This window comes from Anomaloglossus baeobatrachus, chromosome 9 (assembly GCF_048569485.1).
Source record: "Anomaloglossus baeobatrachus isolate aAnoBae1 chromosome 9, aAnoBae1.hap1, whole genome shotgun sequence".
Lineage (NCBI taxonomy): Eukaryota > Metazoa > Chordata > Amphibia > Anura > Aromobatidae > Anomaloglossus > Anomaloglossus baeobatrachus.
Genome location: NC_134361.1, coordinates 21,842,075 through 21,856,225, shown reverse-complemented (window position 1 = coordinate 21,856,225; position 14,151 = coordinate 21,842,075).

Below are 14,151 nucleotides of genomic sequence, written 5' to 3'. Positions count from 1 at the left end.
CAGTGAAGTGAATATTCAATTAGCATAATGAGCGGAGGTCGGCAGCAAGTGACAGCAGCGGCAGAGACAGGAGGGCTGTAGAAGGTGAGTAACGTTTTTTTTTTTTTTTTTCTCACAGACACATTTCTTCTCTCCGGTGCGTGTCACACGGAACACATCCGTGTGGTCTGTTTGCATTACGTGTGACACGTTTGCATTCCGTGTGATACCCATGATGCCGGAGAGAAAACGGACATGTCGGCGTGAGAAACACACGGACACACATAATTACGGAACGGACACACGTTCCGTACGCAAATACTTACGTGTGTCCAAAACCATAGGAATACCTAGGTCTACGTGTGTACGTGTCTCCGGTACGTGAGAAAACTGCCAAACACGTACCGGAGGCACGTACGTGTGAAATAGGCCTTAGCCAGTGTTTACAATTTATTACCTAATTGTATGTTTTGTTTCCTCTGACACATCTCAAGACAAGTGCTTGTCCCAGATCTGGGTCTGCATCTATCATATATTTATAGTATCCTCTGACTTTGCCATGAAAGCCTGAGCTGGGAAATGTCTTTTAGCGTTCTATTCTATATACAAATTACATTGAGATCCTATTCTTGCACCTATAAGATAGATTTTGCCTCCGATCCTCAAGATTAAAAATTGGTAATGCTGCAAAACATTCTATGGTAAATATATTTTGCCATAAAACCATGAGGAAAACATTTAGATTTCACATTTATGAAGATTTGGAATGTTTTGGTTGAACATCTTTGTGGACCATATTATGGCCTAGATTTGTTTTTTTATCCTCATTGTTTTAGGGCAAAAAAAAAATTGAGTTTTTTCATAGATGCTTTTTTTTGTGTGAAAAATGTAGGCCACAAGTCATCATTTGCATTCTTTATAAGAATTTTTCTGTCTTTTTTTATTCATTGACATTTCAGACACCAAATTCAAAACTACTCTTTTTTTTTGCCTTTGATTCGTTTGCGACTTTTGAGATCAAAAAGTTATGTTTCATAAAATGTTGCAAAAATTGCATTACAATATCATACATAAAATCACTCCAGTTATTTACTATGTTGCAACTGATGAATCGGCCAAACACATGCAGAAACACCAAAGTCCACAGACAATGACGAATATAAAAGAAGGCGAAAACACATAGAAAATAAAACTTTAAAAAGACGCAAATAAAACAATAAGGCACAAATGAAAAATTACGAAAAATTAGACAAAAAAAACACAAAAACAGTTATCGGGCTTTTAGTTAAGATAGCAGATGACTGCATTTTTTTTACTTTATATTTTTTTAAAAATAATTTGTCACCAAGTTTTTGTTCCCCTATTTGAGAGCAGCATAACGTAGAGACAGAGACCCTGATTCCAGCGATGTGTCACTTACTGAGCTATTTGCTGTCATCTTGATAAAATCCCTGTTTTTTCTGCTGCAGATCTAGCAGTTCTCTGAATGTAAGACAAGTATAGGGCGGCAAAACCACAGTGGAAATACAGCACCAAATAGACTCATACTGCATTCAAATGACACACAGGGTATAAACCATGTAAAAGAAGATAGTCAAAAGCACATTATGAAATAGTAACAAAGTTATAAATTAACAAATGTAGTCCAGCTCAATAGTACATACTGTATATAACTAGTGTGATATAAACCATATACCATGGTAGCATGAGTATGACCTCTAAAAGGTAGCTATAGTAGGAAACAGAGTAGGGTTAATCCTAGGATATACAGTGGTACCTCGCCTAACGAGTAACTCTCTTAACGAGAATTTCGCTTAACAAGCAAAGCTTTCTGTAAATTTGTAACCCGCTTTACGAGAAAGCTTTGCTGTACGAGCGAAATTCTCACCTCACACACTTCCAGTTCCGTCCATCCACCGCGCTCTGACCCGCACTTGCACTGTCCACACAAACACACATGTACGCACACACACACACACACACACACACACATACAGTACTGTGTTATGCTCACCTTACCTTCCGTTCCACCGCCGGCCTCATGGTTCTTGTAGTTCCCGGGTACATCGCGGAGAACTACAAGTACCATGAGGCCGGCGGTGGAACGGAAGGTAAGGCGAGCATACCTATATCTATACCTTCCGTTTCATCACTGGCCTCCTAGGTCCTGTAGTGCGCCGCGCCGCTCTGCTCCGCTCCGCTCCAGGCATCGGCATCCATAGCAACGAAGCAGGAACTTCCTGGTTCCTGTCACCGCTTGTCAAAGGCAGCGCGCTGGCCAATCAGAGGCAAGCGGCTCTGCCTTTGACGTCAGCGCTCTGGCAGGAAGTTACATAGTTACATAGTTACTTAGGTTGAAAAAAGACCTAGGTCCATCTAGTTCAACCTTCCAAGTTCCGCCCTCGTTGTTATGGTCACCTGATACACGGCCCGCACCGGAGAACAGCAAGTCCCAGGAGACCAGCGATGGAACGGAAGGTAAGGTGAGCATATAATATGTGCGTGCATGCATGTGTGCTTGTGTGAGTTTGTACATGTTTGTGCGTGTTTGTACGTGTGTGGAATGATAGAATAGGGGACCAGGATGGGACATTTAACACATTGTGGAACGGATCGTCAGCATTGCAATGATTTCCTATGGGAAATCTTGCTTTGCTGAACGAGTACCTTGATTAACAAGTACAGTCCCAGAACGGATTGTTCTCGTTAAACAAGGTTCCACTGTATATGTGACGCCCTGGACTAGCCAGGCAGTCACAGACATAACACACACACACACACCCTCCCCTGGATAGTTACATTAGTCAGACAAAAACCCTTGTTGCCTCCCTCCAGGGGCTGATGTCCACACTGGGTGGGGCGGAGCCAAGCGGTTGGCCCCATCCACTGAGGAGTTCACATTCCTGGAGGCGGGAAAAGACAGCAGATAGAGTTTGGTAGTGGAAGTGAGAGGACAGAAACTGCTAGTGTCTGGGTAGGAGCCCAGACACTGTCAGGAAGGTTGGCAGACGGTTGTGGTCGTCTGCAGGAGTTAGTGGATCACCGCGGAACCGTAGGACCGGGGTCGGGCGGTGGCCCACCGGTACCGAACCGGGGAGCGGAGTGAAGCTAAGCACAAAGGTAGGGCCATCGGACCCCCACTAGGCTTGGAGCCGCCGACAAAGGTCAAATCCGAGAGTGACCGGAACCAGGGGGGTTTCCTAACGCCCAAGACCCGACAGAAGGCAACAGTCCACACCGTGAGGATACACAGCCACCGCCACAGGCTAGAGATCCAAGGGCCAGCGCCTGCGGGCAAAACGGGCTCCTCCGGTACCTATACGCCGGGGAGCGGACTACTGTTGGGAAGCCATCGGAGTCAACACATTCAGACACAGGTGCAGGGAAAGACAGCCACCATAAACCTGTCCGGGGAGAGCAAAGACACTGCAGCCGGCTGCGGGACCCGTCCATCCAGCCGTTTGGTTTACCAGAGACTCTGTGAATTTGTGCCTGAGTGAGTACCACAGTGCCATCCGGCACCGCGCCGCGCTGTCCCTGCAACCCTGCACCCCGGCCATCCAGCCTCCCCGTATCATCACCGGGCCCCGGGATCACCTACCCACGGAGGGGGAACCAACATCCTAGCTGCTCCCTGCCATCACCGTCACCAGCAGCGGTGCTGCCCATCATCACCACGACCTATGGATGGCGTCATGAACTATCTCCCCAAACAAATCACCCCTTTTCACTCGTGGGCGAGGAGCGCTGCTCGAGTCCCCGGGTCCGGCCCACCGCTCGAGCCACCGAGCAGCAGCAGAAGCCCCGGACCCGAGCGTAGCGAACACGGCCCCTCCGCCCGCGACATATATACTATACAGGAAGACTAAGGTAGCCAGATAAAATAGTCAGCATGTTGGCCTAACTATATAAAGAAAGCATACAAAGTGCCAAGTGCATAAACAATGCACAATAACTGGTGAGGTGCTGCACTGCCACCAACCCAATCCCAACGTACGTTTTGATACTAAAGGCTACTTTACACACTGCGATATCGGTCCCGATATCGCTAGTGTGCGTACCCGCCCCCATCTGTTGCGCGACACGGGCATATCGCTGCCCGTGGCGCACAACATCGCCCAGAGCCGTCACACATACTTACCTGTCCGGCGACGTCGCTGTGACCGGCGAACCGCCTCCTTTCTAAGGGGGCGGTCCGTGCGGCGTCACAGCGACGTCACTGAACCGCCGCCCAATCGCAGCGGAGGGGCGGAGATGAGCGGGACGTAACATCCCGCCCACCTCCTTCCTTCCGCATAGCGGCCGGGAGGCAGGTAGGGAGACGTTCCTCGCTCCTGCGGCGTCACACGCAGCGATGTGTGATGCCGCAGGAACGAGGAACAACCTCGTTACTGCTGAAGTAACGATAATTGGGAATGGACCCCCGTGTCGCCGATTAGCGATTTTTCACTGTTTTGCAACGATGCAAAATCGCTAATCGATGTCACACGCAACGGCATCGCTAATGCGGCCGGATGTGCGTCACGAATTCCGTGACCCCAACGACTCCGCATTAGCGATGTCGTAGCGTGTAAAGCCCGCTTAAGACTTTCTTTTTTTAATTAATGTCATATGTTATGTTTTACCATTTTCTAAATAAAAATTCCATTGTTCTTATCTGGTCATTTTGCACATTTTTTTGTATATGATTAGAGTTCAGTTAGTTTGTATTTTTGTACTATACTATATTTTTGTGGTAGCTGTATTTTTTTATTCAGTTCTCTGAATGCTGAGCTCTGTATAGCTCCGCCCACATCACTGATTGGCAGCTTTCTGTGTACCCTGTGCATATGCAGAAAGCTGCCAGTCAATGGTGAGGGTGTAAAAAACACATTTTGATGGTTGTCATTGCTTTTATGCAGTGATAATTGACTGTATGAGTAAAGCATCTAATATCAGGAATGGCAGGAGTTGGACCAATGTGTTTTCCAAAGGTGCTTGTTCTACTTGATCTCACCACAGACTCTCTTATGTGTATAATGGGGGATTTCAGCTCTATAGCACGCAGAATTGTGGATGTGGACAGATGTCAAAGTAGAACATTTAGACACATAACAGTGGAGGAGGCTGCAATATCATAATATAAACACAGAGCTGTATTCCTAATTAGTGGGCATTAATGAAGTTATTTCCATCATTAGGGGAATTCCTGCTTCGGCTGCACATATGTAAATATGTGATTACAGATTACACAAGCCAGAAATACAGGGAAACGGTAATCGCAACATACAAGGAAATGGTGTTATTCCCCAACTCCATAGAAATCTTGTGTATATCTTGTGCACAGACATTTTCGTTTTGTGGGGACTCCATAAGAGTTAACAAATTGACGAAATTAGTTTCAGACCTGACATCTAGGGTCACATTTCAGGGGTAGGAGTGTGTGACGCCCTGGACTAGCCAGGTAGTCACAGGTAGGCCCTTGCACAACACCCGTCCCCTAAAAAGGTGTCATCAGCCACCCTACAAAACCCTAGTCACCTCCCTCAGGATTTGATGGGCACACCAGGGGGCGTGGCCAGGCGGTTGGACATGCCCACCGAGGAGTTCACAGGTCCTGAGGCAGGAAAACAGTAGATAAGTTTTGGAGTTTGGAGAGTGAAGGTCAAGTGCAGAGGCAGACCAGTGCCCAGGTCTGCCGCAGTCTAACACCAGGTGTCTGGGTTGGAGCCCAGTCATCTCTGGCTAGGAGGCATATGGTGGCCTCAGCCTGCAGGAGCCGGGAAGACAGCCAGGTGGAACCGTAAGGGACCGGGGCAGGGTAGTGGCCCGCCGGTACCGAACCGGGGAACCGACTGGAAACCTGGAGCACAAAGGGGGGTACTCAGACCCTGAAACGCGGTCCCGAAACTACCGGACTAAGTTAATTAACTGATTGAGGTCTGGAGTTTAGGTCCTTTCCCACCCAAGTCCCGACTGAAGGCAACAGCCCACCGAGGGAGATAAAAAGCCATCGCTCAGACAAAGAGATCCCACGGGCCAGCGTCTGCGGGCAAACGGGCTCTCCCGACACACACAAAGCCGGGGAGCGGACTCCCGTTGCTGAAGCACGGGCTGTCCACAGCTACAAAGAAGGTGCAGGAGAAAGGCGGAGACCACCAACCCGACTGGGGGACCAGATGCAGCCGGCTGCAGGCACCGACCACCATCTTTTTGGTTTACCAGTGACTCTTGTGCATCTGTAATAGTGAGTACAACTGTGCCCTCGGGCCGCGCACCGCCCTGCACCACCAAGCACCACTACACCATACCCATCGGGTCCCGGGGACATCACCCCTGCCCACAGAGGGGTTAACACCTTAGCTGCGCAACATCTTCCCTGGGTGTCTAGTAAACAGCAGCGATGGTGTCTCCATTCACCACAACCCGTGGGTGGTGTTATAAACTCTAACAAAAACCACGGCCTCGCCCGTAACCCTAAAAAGCCCCCTTCAAAGCGCCAGCCCCTTTCAGAGCGAAGTGACCCCCGGTCCGGAGGCGCTCGAGCCACCCACCAACGAGCCCGGATCCGAGCAGCTCGGCTGCAGCTGAGCACGGGGCGGTACAAATGAGATGTGACTTGTAAAAACCACACTTGAGGGGCAAGCAAGTGTCATGGTAAAGGATGTGGCCTGCATATTCATACTATGAAGGTAAAACTGAACAAACCTCAATTAATTTTCTCCTCCATTTAATAGCAGCACTTGAATATGTGTTATGCAGCCATGGGCTGCTGATAAAGAGATTATAGAACCTTTTTGCTTATAAGTGTGCTAATAAAGGTAACGGATTCCTTTAAAACAACGTTTTGCGTTTTGTTTTTTTTTGTTTTTTAATGTTTTGCAGGGAAAGGAGATTTGCGGTCGGGAGGAGAGAGAGAGAGAGAGGTAACCACAAATCTCCTGACTGACTGCAGTGAGCCGCGCGATCAGCGGTGCCGTCACTCAGGTGACCCGCGGACACAGCTCTTGGGTGGAGGCCTTCAGCTGTGGCCGCGGTTCACCTGAATGAGGGCACAGCTGATTGCGCGGCTCACTGCAGTCACTCAGGAGATTTGCGGTCGGGAGGAGAGAGAGAGAGGTAACCGCAAATCTCCTGAGTGACCGCAGTGAGCCGCGCGATCAGCTGTGCCGTCACTCAGGTGATCTGTGGCCACAGCTGAAGTCCTCCACCCGAGAGCGGTGTCCGCGGATCACCTGAAAGAGGGCACAGCTGATCGCGCGACTCACTTCAGTTGCTGCGTGGAGCTGATAGAGAGCGATCGTGTTCTACTTCCGCTCCTGTCAGCTTCATGTAGCAGAGCTGAAAGCGTCGCGGGACCTCGTGTGGATTACGCCAGACCTGGAGGGGTATTTGGGGATTAATAAAGTGGGGAAAGAGAGTGTCTTTTTGTCTTTTATTCCAAATAAAGGATTTTTTTCGGGTGTTTGTGTTTATTTACTTTCACTTACAGGTTAATCATGGAAGGTATCTCGGGGAGACGCCTGCCATGATTAACCTAGGACGTAGTGGCAGCTATGGGCTGCTGCCATTAACTCCTTATTACCCCGATTGCCACCGCACCAGGGCAATTCGGGATGAGCCAGGTAGAGTCCCGGGACTGTCGCATCTAATGGATGCGGCAATTCTGGGCAGCTGCTGGCTGATATTGTTAGGCTGGGGGCTCCCCATAACGTGGGGCTCCCCATCCTGAGAATACCAGCCTTCAGCCGTGTGGCTTTACCCTGGCTGGTATCCAAATTTGGGGGGACCGCACGCCGTTTTTTTTTAATTAGTTATTTATTTTTTTACTGCACGATATAGACCCGCCCACCGGCGGCTGTGATTGGTTGCAGTGAGACAGCTGTCACTCAGCGTGGGGGCGGGTCTGACTGCAACCAATCATGGGCGCTGATGGGCGGGGAAAGCAGTGAATACGAGATGGATTAATGAGCGGCCGGCATTTTCAAAAGAGGAAAAGCCGCTGGAGCTTTGTGACAGCTGTGCAGCGTCGACCAAAAAAACCCGCTACATGCAGCGTTCATTCCTCAAGACGCAGCGCCAAAATAATGACGCTGCGTCGTCCAGCGGATGCAACGCAGACACTTGCGTTACAGTGCGTCGTCCATACAAGTCTATGGAGAATAGCGTAGTGCGTTAACGGACTGCGCTATTCTCCATAGTGACGGACTGCGCTGAACACAAGTGAAAGTAGCCTAAAGGATTATATAATTCCCCCAATCATGCATAGCACTTTAAAGATCAAGGTAGAAAAGTGGAGGGAAAGTACGAGTTTTATGTGCCCTATTCAGGATATGGCCACAGCTTTAGCCTGCAGGAGAGCTTATCGTATAACACACAATATCTACACTAATAGAATAATTCTGCCTAATAAAAGTTTCCAAAAATGAAAGAACGTTTCTGAGTGCAGTCTGTGTGCAATTAATTTCCATTCAGCCCCACGTTCCAGTAACCAGAAGGAATGTGATTGCGCTAGATATGGTTTAGGGTTGAGAAGTAATTACACAGCAGGTTGGGCGGATTTGCTGTGGTATGGTTTGGGCAGATCATAGCATGAACTAATTCCACCGCTTGGAAAGTTGTAGGTAAAGTTACTAATTATAACCTGGATGTTTCTTAGTTTCATTTTTGCTTTGTGGAAAAAAAGCAAACAATCGACAGAAGTTGTATATGTCTAAAGTTGGATAAAAGAAAAAAGTTGACAGAAAAGTATAAAGCTTGTAAAGTTTATTATTTCCTCTTCAACTAACGGGTTGTAGAGATTTGTCTCGGCGGGGGTGGGGAAGTAAATTTTTCCCATGCATGATATTAACCAATCACAAGCAGGAGACCTTATTCTTGGGCATAAAGACAAGGTCCTTCTGAAGCTTAGAGCAGGATATCTACTCTGAGACAAGTACGACACACCGCCCCACTGTCCTCTCTGATCTCTGCACCATTGTGTAGAGCACAACAGAGCTACAGTGGTGAAAATAAGTATTTGATCCTCTGCCAATTTTGCAACTTTTTCCACTTACAAAGAATGGACAGGTCTGCAATTTTTATCATAGGTAACTTCAACTGTGAGAGACAAAATAAAAAAAAACCCAGAAAATCCCATTGTTTGATGTTTAAATAATTAATTTGCATTTTACTGCATGAAATAAGTATTTGATACAATAGAAAAACAGAACTTAAAGGGAACCTGTCAACAGGTTTTTACCTTATGAGCTGCGGCCACCACCAGGGGGCTCTTATATACAGCATTTTAGAATACAGTGGAACCTTGGTTAACGAGAACAATCCGTTCTGGGACTGTGCTTGTTAACCAAGTTACTCGTTCAGCAAAGCAAGATTTCCCATAGGAAATCATTACAATGCAGACAATTCGTTCCACAACGTATTAAATGTCCCCTCCTGGTCCCCTATTGTGCCATTCCACACACATACAAACACACACAAACACGCACAAACACACAAGCACGCACGCACACACACATATTATGCTCACCTTACCTTCCGTTCCATCGCCGGCCTGCTGGAACTTGCTGTTCGCCGGTATGGGATGTGTATCGGGTAACCATCACGTTGAGGGAGGAATGTCCGCTGCCAGAACGCTGACGTCAAAGGCAGGAGCCTCTTGCCTCTGATTGGCCAGCGCGCTGCCTTTGTGTAGCGGCTGACACAGGAAGTTCCTGCCTCTTCACGATGCTTGCCGATACACAGCCTATACCGGCGAACTACAAGACCCAGGAGGCCGGTGATGGAACGGACGGTACACATATTATGCTCACCTTACCTTCCGTTCCATTGCCGGCCTCCTGGGTCTTGCAGTTCGCCGCGAAGATCCCTCCCTCGTCGCGATGTACCGGCGAACTACAAGAACAATGAGACTAGCGATGGAATGGAAGGTAAGGTGAGCATAATATGTCTGTGTGCGTGTTTGTGCGTCCTTGTGTGTGTTTGTGTGGATTGCAAGAGTGGGTCAGAGCGCGGTGGATATATGGAACCGGAAGTGTGTGCGGTGATTATTTTGCTCGTGCAGCACAGCTTTCTCGCAAACTGAGTTACAAATTTACAGCAAGCTTTGCTCATTCAGCGAAATTCTCGCTAACTGGGTTACTCGTTAAGCGAGGTTCCACTGTACTGTATATAAGAACCTGGCCGCTCTGTATAACATAAAAAAAGACCTTTATTATACTCCCCTAGGGGACGGTCAGGTCTAATGGGCGTCTTTTGTTTCAAGTCCGTCACCTCTTCTGTCTTGTGCAGTCGTCCTTCTAAGCTCTGTATCGATGACGTAACCTATGTCATCCATACAGAGGCCTCCATTGCACTCCCGTGCAAGTGCACTTTGATATGCCCTTCTCAGGGCAGCTCAAAGCATTGCTGTGCGCATGAGTGGGCAGTCTTTGATCTTTCCTCGTGCCTGCACATTACAATGCTTTGCTCTGCCCTCAGATGAAAGTCTGCATGTGCAGGAGTGCAATGAAGGTATCTGTGTGGATGATGTAAGACTCGTCAAAGACACAGACCTGGGAAGAAGGATAGTAATGGACGGAAGAGAGGAGGTATCGGACCTGAGACGAGCGACGCCCATTGGACCTGACTGTCCCCTAGGTCAGTATTATAAAGGTCTTTTTTATGTTCTACAGAGCGGCCTGGGCACTTATATACAGTAATGTAGAATGCTGTATATAAGAGCTCACCGGTGGTGGCCCTCAGCTTATAAGGGAAACATCTGGTGAAAGGGTCCCTTTAATATTTGGTACATAAACCTTTGTTTGAAATTACAGAGGTTGGACTTTTCCTATAGTTTTTGACCAGGTTTGCACACACTGCAGCAGGGATTTTGGCCCCTTCCTCCATGCAGCTCTTCTCCAAATCTTTCAGGTTATTCCTCCATATATCTTAACCAGATCTTTCAGCTTTTGGAGCTGTCATTGGGCAACATTGAGTTTCAGCTCCCTTCAAAGATTTTCTATTGGGTTCAGGTCTGTAGACTGAATAGTCCACTGCAGAACCTTGAAATTCTTCTTACAGTTGCTTAGTTGTCCTGGCTGTGTGTTTCTGGTCTTCGTCACACTGGAAGACCCAGCCACGACCAATCTTCAATGCTCTTACTGAGGGAAGGAGGTTGTTGGCCAAAATTTCACGATACCATGACCCCATCCGTCCTCCCTTAGATGAGGTAGAGTCGTCCTGTCCTCATTCTTAGTACGAGGCTCCATTGGAATCGAGGGATGTTGTGGGACATCACACCATTGGATTACGTCGAAATATTTTTGTAATGAATAAATTGGTGACTGTGGGGAAGTCTTTATTCTAATAAATTATTTTCCCTGTGCATTTTTAAAGCTTACACTTACTGGGTTAGTAATTGGGGTGTCTGATAGACTATCTCCTTTACTTACTCCTGGGCTTGATGCCAACTGGCAATTCACAGCTGACATCAACACCAAATGTATTACCCCGATTGCCATCGCACCAGGGCAATATGGGAAGAGCCAGGCAAAGCGCCAGAATTAGAGCATCTAATGGATGTGCCACTTCTGGGGTGCCTGCCGCCTGTTATTTTTGGGCTGACAAGAGGTCAAGTAACCATGGATCTTCCCAGCCTGATAATACCAGCCCCCAGCTGTCTGCTTTACCTTGGCTGGTTATCAAAAATAGGGGCATCACACATAATTTTTTATTTATTTATTCCCTATTCACATTTATTTGCAAGGCAATTGTCCTGCTCTTATCCCCATTTTGATTTTGCAGCCCCCTAGCCTTTACTACGACCATTTTATAGCACCAAGGTTCGAGTCCCCATTGAATTATAAGTCACGTTCAGGTCGATTCCGGGTAACAAACCAAACTTTTAACTAAATTCCGGCCAAACTCAGCAAACCTGAACATCAATGGATCCACTTATTTCTAATGGTTATTTATTACCTTCTCAATTTCTGTATACACACAAAGCTGAAACAGAACTTGTGTATACAAATTAGAAAGCAGTCGAAGCTCCCTCTTTTATTATATGAGTGTAGGGACAGAATAGGTTCTAGCAGAATCAGTCAGCTCTGCTATGCAGGCGGGAGGCTAATATTCCCCTGTAGCTGGGGCTAATAAGCCAACCCCAGTCACATGAAAAATCTCCAATAAAAAGAATATATTAAAAATGCTTCCCAAAGGTCTTTTAGGAGTTTATGGGGGCAGTGTGTGAAATAAAAATAAAAATAAATAAATAAATAAATAAAACAAGCAAGAAAAAAATAATTAATTTAAAAAGGAGACACTGCAAGTCTGAATCACCTTTTCTACACCTTCACTGTTGAAAAAAAAAAATATGTTCACTATGTAAAAATAAGGGGAAAGGGAAACACAGTTTTAAATGTTTTTAGGAGTCCTTTGTGGTCTTAAAAATAAATAAATAATAATAATAATATATGAATAAAAGTCATTTATTACCTATTTTGTTTTACATTTTTCCCCTATTACAAAAAAAGAAAAAAAATGTACGTAAAAAATTAAACTCTGTGTATCGTGAAAAAGAGCAAATAATTGTTTGATTAGTTGATTAAGAAAAAACATTGGAGCTGTTAATACTAAAAAACTAATATGTGCCTAGTCAGGAACAAAGCAAAATGGCACGTTCCTGAAATTGTTAAGCATACAGACTAATGGGGGGGGGGAATCAATGGGTGGATACATAAATGTCGAAGGCAAGATGACACCAGATCGAGATCAGGATGAGAAATGTCATCGGGTCTTTGAACCATATTTTAGATTTTCTTGCTTACATGGTACAGACCAGATTGATTATGTGCTAAAAAAATATATATATATTTGCAATTATTTGAAAATTCACTCCAAAGTTCTAACTTGTTGTAAACTTTATTTTCTGTCTCTGCCCGAGGAGTGGATGTTAAAAAATTTTGAAACAAATTGTTATTTTTTGGAAATTTTGTTTTTTTTTTTAAATAGTGAAATTTAAAACTTTTAAACTTCTTATATTTGAGATTACCAGGTTATTTTAATAGAATAATAAATGCTGCAAAAGTGAACCTCTTCCCCAAATAAAATAAAAGATTGCTTTTTTTCCCCACCGTTTCACTCCACTTAGTACACTTCAGTAAAGAGAATGCTGTCAGTCTAAACTACAACTGGTTCCAAAAAAGTCAGCCGTTTTATAGTTTTGTTGAAAATATTATAAAGGCTCTTTGAATTCAGAGACATTTTTCCTGTTGTATTTCAAAGTCAGCAGCAATTTTTTTTTTTTACAAACGTCCTGCTCGTCCACAACAGAAGAACAGCGCAGACGCCAGAAAGTTTTTTTATTTGATGGCGTAAATTTGGATTCGTCAACTGGAAATATCAGAATTACCGACTTGTATCGGCCACCACTGAAGTTATCACTGGATTTCTGTTTGTTTTTGTCGCGCGTGTGACACCGAGCAGACCGATCAAAAGGACATGCAGGTCCCTGGTCGACCCATTAACCTCTTCACGACACATGACGTACTGGGTACGTCATGTATCGTGTCAGTGTATTCACCGCCGGCTGCTTTGGTGAGTCCCGCACATGTCAGCTGATTTGCACAGCTGACATGTGCGGGTAGATCCGCGATACATCTGTTAATCCCTTATTTTGTGGTCAGAATATGACAGCGCAATGTAAATGCCCACCGCGGTAAGTGCGCACTTACCCACTGCCATCGGAAGTCAAATGATGGGATCAAGTGGAGCCGATGGTTGCCATGGTAGCACAGGGTCATGTGATGACTCCTATAGCAATCATAGCTCACTTCCCCCTACTGCTGGCAGAGCTCCGTCTATAATAGGAGAACAGCATTTCTGCTGATCAGAGCTGTGCGGCTGTGATCTATAGAAATTAACAAGCGATCAGACTGCTGATCCCTAGTGAGACTAGGAAAATAAAAAAGTTGAAAAAAAAGTTTTTAAAAAACTAATAAAACTAAAAGTTCAAATCCCTCCCCCATTCGCCCAATTGAAAATTAAAGGGTTAAAATTAAAAAATATGCACACATTTGGTATCGCCCGATCTCTCAAAATATAAAATCAATTAACCTGATCGGTAAATGGCATAGCAGCAAAAAAAAATCCAAAATTACATTTTTTTGGTCGCCGTAAATTTTGCGCAAAATGCAATAACAGGCGATCAAAACG